Genomic DNA, 8,873 nt, shown 5'->3' on the forward strand with positions numbered 1-8,873 from the left:
GTGCAGTTCTAAGAAAGAAGATTTGATCATGGAATCTTGTAAATTATGTAAATATTTTTGTTCTCAAAAATAAGCTTTAGTTACACGTGAAATCTCACACTGGGGAGAACTTGAATGCCTACTAGGGAGAACTTGAATGCCTACTAGGGAGAACTTGAATGCCTACTGGACACTATTTTCGAGTGTCTCAGGTCTATCTGTACAGGGTTTGTCAGAATCATCTGGCATGAGGATACTTTTTCCATAGAAGTAAAACCTGACCAAATATTAAAAATCACATAGTATTCGCTGCCCAAATAAGATCTCTTCACTATGGCTAACCCACATTAGCTTTTACGAGGAACGGTGCACCTTCTGCAAGTGATGTTACCTCAAGTAATAGCACGATGCTGGATACTCCAGCAGACTAGATAAATTCTTGTCCTGGAATCCAGTACAACCATGGGACAAACATGAAAGATATACTACAACGTAAAAAAATGGTTATTTGGGGAGAGGAAAAAATGCTCTCAATTTCTTTACTAATAGTGTTTGAGAGATAAAGAACTTAAATGGAACATTCGAATATCTATGTATCTCATATAGACTTCAAGTGTTAGCCCCAGGTAGTGGATTAGGGTTAGGGTTGTGGACCCCTTGATTTCTGAGAACTTCGACTGAAGTAAAATAATACAAAAAAAAAGCGAAAAGTCATAATCTTGCGAATTATATGAATATTCAAAATCTTATGAACACAATCTCGCGAGACATATATATATATATATATATATATATATATATATATATATATATATATATATATATATATATTCCATACATTACGACCATGTAATCCCTACAGCAACTTACCTTTAAAATGCTGCTGTGAAACCTGACATAGTTATATGGAATAATTCAGAGAGTGTTGCAACCTTGATTGAAGTGAGTGTTCCTAATGATGGCGGTCTGAACCGAGCTGAAAGAGAGAAACAAACCAAACACCAAGGTCTCATGTATGATATGAAATGAAACTGGAATCTTAAGGCGATATCAATCATACCAGTTGTTATAGGTGCTACAGGGATTATGAAGAAGAACCTGAAGTCCTACCTAACTAATATTCCTGGTGAACGAAGTGCAAAAGAGATCCAGACAATTGCACTTAAGGGAACAGCGAGGATACTAAAAAGAGCTCTCGGTTGGTTTCAATAAAAAGCGGGGTAATGTTGGCAGCTGGTTTGGCTGCCCCATACCCAGCATTACAATCTTCAAAGGAAGAAACATGATAGTGAAAAGCCATATTCTTGTGAACAATGTGTAAATTCGTTTTCTCGCAAATCGTATTTAGTGATAAACATGAAAACTCAGTGGGGAAAAGCCATATTCGTGTGAATTATATGAATATTCTTGTTCTCGAAAATCAAATTTAATGTCACATATGAAAACTCACAGTGCGGAAAAACCATATTCGTGTGAACCATGTGAATATTCAAGTTCTCGTAACCACGATCTAACAAAACATGAAAAAACACACTAAAGTAAAAAAAAAACATAATATAAAAATATTCAAGTTTTCAGACACAAAATCATGCGACACACATTTGAAAACTTGCGAATAGTCTATTAGTAGCTCTAGGTAGTAGTGATTGGCTAACACTTGATTTCTAAACTGAAGTAAAATAAAATAAAAAGGAAAAAAATCTTGTAAATTATGTAAATACTTTTGTTCTTTAAAAATACGCTTTAGTTACACGTGAAATTTTACACTGGTGAAAAGTCATAATCTTGCGAATTATGTGAATATTCAAAGTTTTATGAACACAATCTCGCAAGACATATAAAAAACACAGTGTGTAAAATCCATATTCCTTTGAAGTATAGAACACATTTGAGAACTCACACTCTTTATTCTTTAAAACAATGTGGATATTATTGTTATCATACTTCATATTTATTGAGACATAATAATTATCTTTGAAAAAATATTTACTGGAGTTAATTGAAATGTTTAATCATCAAGTTTCTTAATGATTTGCATGGATTTAAACATGAAGAAACTATTCATTATAAGAAAAACTTGACTAAATATTAATAAAAATGATGTTTCAATCCATCACACACAACTCATGTTGAGAATTGGGTCAGTCTTTATTAATAGAAATCAGCTGGTAATCAAAAAGCCGTTGTCCATGACGCAATAAGATGAAAATATTAGGAAAATAAAAACAAATAGTGTAAGCCTCTCTATCTTTAAGAATTGTAGTCCAGTCAAAACGTAAATCAGTCAGAGTCAGATATTATGTCTTGATGAAATATATACTCATCATTTGTATCTTCATCATTTCTAGCAACAAAGAATAGAAAATTAAGATGCTTTAAAGCTCACCCATGGAAAACAAAAAAGAGTGTTTTGCCAGAACTACTCCAACTGTGAAAATCAGAGCAAAAAAATAAAATAAATAAAATAAAAAACTAAGAAAAAAGAAAGTGAGATTCCTGAAAAGAGAAATAATAATCCACTAGTTTGCCCTAAATAATTCCAGCTACAAAAGTGTCCTGGGTGTTAATGAGAACCAAAGTATCAACACTCATAAATAAAATATAGAGAATTATAAACTTCCCACCATTCCGCAATATATCAGCTGAGAATCACAGTTAAAACCACATCACGATTCATCTGTTGATCTATTCGAAGAGATTCACTCCTATATGTCCCTTGTAATTAGCAGCTAATAATGTAAAGCTCCATATACATATCCGTTGTCATTAGCAACTAATAATGTAAAACTTTATATGTGCTTATTCATTAGCTGCCAATAATGTAAAACTCCTCCATCTTCACTCAATGGAATTTTGTTCTCCCCTCCACTATCAACGAATAAGCTATTGCACACAAATAGAAAATATCCTTAGAAATTGCCGGAGTCAAATGGTCAGTTATTCCAGAGTACGGAGATGTGGGGGAGAGCTCCGTTGTCAAATGTCAAAACTACGTGAATTACATTGACAGAAATTAAAAAAAATTGTTACTGTTACTATTCAGAGAGTTGTCACATAAAACAACTCCCTTCTGAAGCTTAACCAGATAATATCTTAAGCTGCAAGGCTCTAAATTATGAAACTCTCAATTCCAAAAGAATGGACGTCATTAATGTAAAACAGGACAACATATTGGAAACGGAAGCTCCGGAATTGGCTGGATTTTTGCAGAAAACAAATTGTTCAGATCAAACAATTTCTCTTCAGTGCTGAGACGGCTGGAGAACAGGAGATGCAGCTCAGTTTAATATATAAGAGTTTTATATATAACAGGAGATGCAGCTCAGTTTAATATATAAGAGAGAAGAAATAGGAAATAGAAAGTAGGATCACAACAGTTGACACAAAATAAAGAAAACAAGAAACAGAAAATTAACCGTTTAATAAAATTTATGACTTTTTTTTACATAAACGTCACCATTTATCAAGGCCGATAAGCCACTCAAGGATAAGGGTTAAAGAGTGAAGAGTAGTCAAAAGGACAATATAGTAATCGATAGTAATGGAAGTTCGGTAAATTTGTTAACTTAAGTGGAATGGCTCATCAGATATTTGTTCACGTTGGACTTGAAGACAACCATATTATAGAAAGCTGGAAAGCAGGAAAACGGAAGACAATTCCACAGGCATGCAGTTCAAAGAAAGAAGCTTTGATCATGGAATCTATGTTTAGGTTTAGGTACAGATAAAGAGTGGGGAAAATTATTGATAATGTTTTCAGCTAGTCTAGTGTTTCTTGTGAAAGTTTGGCGAGGGGGAACCATAGATTGAAGCTCAGTCGAACACTTTCCATGAAAATAACGATTACGCAGAGACGAACTCGCAACATCTCTTCTGTGAGACAGAGGTTGCAGCGAAGAGAAAAGGACATCTCCCACCAGGCCACGAAGTCTATTTTGAACCCTATCAAGGCAGGACAAGTCTTTACTTGCAGCTCCTGCCCATATGTGGCAACAGTACTCCATCCTTGAACGTATCTGGCTCTTAAATAGATAGAGAATTGCATCAGCAGTGAAATATCTACTGGATCGATAGAAGGATCCGACCATTTTTCCAGCGGCCTTGGCAACAGATTTGATGTACGTATTCCATTAAAGATCAGGAGTAAAGGTCAGCCCAGAAGCCTGTCAAAACTTGAGACCTCCTCAAGACGAGAGCCATTCATTTTAATTGATGCCAGATGGGGATCAGAACGTTGATGATGTAAAGATAGAAGCTTGGTTTTAGATGCATTAAAAGTAACTAGCCATTCCTTTCCCCATTGTACAACGTGATCAAGATCAGAGGAGAGAGAATCGGAGAGAACTTGGTCGTTTACTGTCTTAGATGTCCTACCATAGATGATAGTGTCATCAGCAAAAATGTCTACAAATGATGTAAGGATGTCATTTGGAAGATCATTAATGTAGATCAGGAAAAAAGTTGGGCCCAGGATGGACCCCTGAGGGACAAGCATTTATACTGTGAGCTTCTGATTATTGCCCATCAACTACTACTCTTATGAACCTATCAGAGAGAAATGATTTAATAATTGAGAAGACATTTCCAGCAATACCATAGCTGGAGATCTTGTGAAGTAAACCTTTATGTCATACCCTATCAAAGGCCTTTGATATGTCAAGAGCAATTGCCCTAGAAAGGTTGCCTCTGTCGAGAGATTCACTAATCCTATGAGATATAACTGTAAGCACATCTGCTGTAGATCTAGCAGAACAGAAACCATATTGTGTGTAACTAAGAAGGTTATTTTTGCTGAGATAGTTGATTACTTCTGTGTTTAACACAGATTCCAGCAACTTACTCATGACGCACAGGAGACTTATTGGCCTGTACTGAGAGGGGGATTAACGATCACCTGAATTCTTAAATACAGGGCATACTGATGAGATTTTCCAGGGTGATGGGAAGAAATTCTCCTTAAGAAAATGTTTAAACAGTTTTGTAAGTATGGGTGCTAGTTCTGGTTGAAGTTTTTTGAGTACTATAATTGGAATATTGTCAGGGCCAGTTGCTTTACTGGAATCAAGGTTCATGATTAGCTTGGCAACATCACATACAGATATTTGTATATCACATATTTTTCTGATACAGGGGGAAATATTGTGGTTGGCGGCCTATGTCGAAAAGGGTAGAATTGGCTGCAAAGTTCTTGGCAAAGTGTTTGGCTTTGTCTGATGCTGACAAGATTAACTCAGGTCCATTGATAATAGTTGGGATGGAGCACACGCTTCTGTTCAAGATTCTGTTTGCAATTTGCCAAAGCTGGTGGGAATCAAGCCGCTGCTCAGCTACTTTGGACTTGACGGATTGAGCATACAGCTCTCTTGCGTTCTTTATTACTTTCTTACAATGGTTGCTGGCAGTCCTGAAAACGGCTTTAGTTTCCATACATCTATTACGTTGGAAGCCGTGGAAAACGTGTTTTCTGTGCGCAATAGCAGCAGCACATTCTGAAGAAAACCATGGCTGGCTGTTAGGTTTTTGCTGAAACTTTTTCGAGGGTATGAAATTGTCTATACCTACAATTAACCATTCTGTCAGGTCTGATACTATAGACGACACATCCTTTTTAAACATGGAACGCAGAGGAAGATCCGATATAAATGTACGGAAACTATCCCAGTCAGCCATAGTGTATCGATATACTGTACGATGGAGAGGTACGTCTGAGGACTTATTACATTTCATTTTTATCTTAATTGATACAACTGAGTTGTCGGAAGATCCAAGAGGAGACAGAACGGAAACTGAACATAGTTCAGGGCAAGTTGTGAGAAAAAGGTCTAGGAGACTTGCATACTGGCCGTCATTGTCGGGCACACGGGTGGGTTCGTGAACAATCTGAGTGAGGTCATAAGCAATGGAGAAATCATGACAGAATCTCCCCTCATCATCGGTCTTGTTTGAGTGGGTCAACCATTCCACATTGTGAACATTGAAGTCTCCACATACGTGAATGTTAGCTGAAGGATATGCTGATAGAAATTGGTCAATTTTCTCAGATATGCTTTTAAAGATAGTAACTCCGCTGTTATGGGGGCGATAGAGAGTAAATATAAATGCCGTAGTGTGAGCTAGTGCTAATCGGAAGCACATATAGGATAAGTTAGGATCTTCTCTGGAGATGTCCCCGCCACATGGAAAGCCATCTTTTATATAGGCACATATTCCATGCCCATGACGATCTTGGGGGTCAGTTTTGGAAGTTAGGTTAGAGTATCCTTTAATTACGAACTCATTTAGGGAAATATTCTATCCAATTCCAGTGTCACTTAAAAAGAAAAGGTCTAGTTTAGTCTCCTGTAATTGGGCTTTAACCTCTGGAAGGTTAGAACGTAGACCCCTGATGTTGGAGAAGGAGACATAGTAGTGGGGGTCTACGTTGGAAGTTTCAGATCCGGGTTTAATCGTGTATTTTTTATTGAAACTTGTCATGATGGAATTTTTGAGTTTGTGGACTAGGTCGTCAGATTTGCAAGGTTCGGGTCCCTGACTATCAGGCGGATAACGTCAGGCCAGATAAAACGTTTACCTCCAGAACCCTTACTAGTGACATCGCTACAAGGATAGACATAGAACAGAAAGTTTCCACACTCTCTGCCGACTGTTCACGCAAAATACTGCCAACCTAAAATACAGCTTTTTCTTCTCCCTTTGTCAGAAAAATCACTCATTAAAAAATGAGGACTGAGTGACAAATAAAGAGAAGCGAGAATAACGGGAGCTGCCGACAACGCTTCCACAAAACGTTCTCTACTCTCCTTTAAAAAAAATCTATTAAGTATTGTACTAGCAGTATCAGAATTTTTGTAGGAATTTTTGACACCCCTAACACGAAACTGCGAATACAATATAAAAATCTCGTAATTTCTCTGTTAAAAGTGGGTTATTCATTTTCTTTATGGATTATACTTCCAAAATAAACTATTAAGTTGTTTTAAAAGTAATAAAAATATTTTTATTTTTTTTTAAAACAGTAATGAATTTTCCGAACTCAATATTTTTCAATTTTTAAACTCAATATTTTTAAATTTTAAAATTTAAAAAATCTATCAAAATTTTTCTATTGATTCTATTTTTACGATATTTTCAGGGTCAATGTGAAATTTTATGTTCTTTCCAATAAACCGAATATAATATTTTAGACAAACGTTTTTTTTTTAAATTCACGCCCCCCCCCATTTTCACGCCCCCCCCCCCCATTTTCACGCCTCCCCATTTTCAACTTTCTCTTAAAAAGTAAATAATTAATTTATGTTTAATAGTTTTATATATCACAAATTGAAGAGAAAAGGTCAATAAATAATATATTCAAATTTAAAACAAAAAAAAAATCGCTTTTTTAGAAATTTACCTGTAAAGTCCGAAGTTTAAAACCTTATTTTATAAGAACACATTGTTTCTTTTTGTCTTTTTTTTTAATTAAACCTTGGTCCTTGCTCCTTTAATTGAAAAAAAAATTAGGGCTTGAATTACATTTTTCGAGGAGTTATAAGCTTAGAAAGATAGGGGGTCGAATAATTTACGCCTCTCATTTTGAAATGTCTATTAAAAAGTAAATAATTAATTTATGCTTAATAGTTTTATATATCACAAATTGAAGAGAAAAGGTCAATAAATAATATATTCAAATTTTAAACAAAAAAAATCGCTTTTTTAGAAATTTACCTGTAAAGTCCGAAGTTTAAAACCTTTTTAAAAAAAAAAACACATTGTTTTGTTTTTTTTGTTTTTTTAATAAAACCTTGGTCCTTACTCCTTTAATTGAAAAAAAAAATTAGGGCTTGAATTACATTTTTCGAGGAGTTATAAGCTTGGAAAGATGGGGTGGAATTATTCACTATTTTCACGAAATTTCTGACACTGCTAGTATTGTACTTAATAAAAGTCCAACTGGCGTGTTTTTTAAAGGGAACGTATGGTGATAGATTCGCCTCTCACGATTTAACAATGAATACAATTTCCTAATCCGTTCATGCAATCAACATGGTAGATATAATAAACATTTATGACGAGAAAACGCTATCATTGAATAAAACAATCAGGAGATAAAAATATAAATTAAGTACTGAAATAGAATGTAGTTATTTATATTAGAAATTAAAAAAAATGAAAATTATCTCGAACACGCATTCGTATTCAGAGAGCAAACTGATTTGAAAAGACTTAATTTTAATATCAGCGTCCCAAAAGACTTTTTTTTTTACATTAACCGTTAAAACAAAACGTGATCACTTTCCGAATTTTTGCGAGTGGCGTTTAAGAAATTGCGATATAAGAGAACAGCGAGGGGGGGCTTCTGAAATTCAACTAGTGCCGTTATAAGTAAATTCAACATAAAATGAAAAAAAAACACAAAAACATTGAGGGGGTGCGGGTCTGAAAGAAATATAAAATGGTTGAGTATGCTATCCTTAAGATCCACTTGGTAGATATAATAAACATTTATGACGAGAAAACGCTATCATTAAATAAAATAAGAAAAATAATTATTTTAATAAAACAAGAGAATTTCATTAAGAAAGTGTGACTGTGAATTTCACAGCTCCAAGCAAGTTTTACTTTTTGTTTTTACATGAATTTGGACATACCGACATTAAACTTAATGATTTTATAATGTACACATAGAAAAATAAAATAATAATAAAAAAAACGTATTATTTTTAATTTTATCATTAATATTGTATAGAAATAATTTGGGGGTCTGCAGTCCTACAGCTCCATGCACGAGCCGCGACTGTAAATGTTAAACAAAAAAAATCAATAATTAGGCACAAATCCCACTTACAAAATGGAGGAGAGGCTGTGTACTTATTTATTTGTTAAAGGCTTATCCATAGCTAAAGTTTTTACTC

Source organism: Euprymna scolopes, chromosome 46, assembly GCF_053919585.1.
Source record: "Euprymna scolopes isolate OS-2025 chromosome 46, ASM5391958v1, whole genome shotgun sequence".
Taxonomy (NCBI): Eukaryota; Metazoa; Mollusca; class Cephalopoda; order Sepiida; family Sepiolidae; genus Euprymna; species Euprymna scolopes.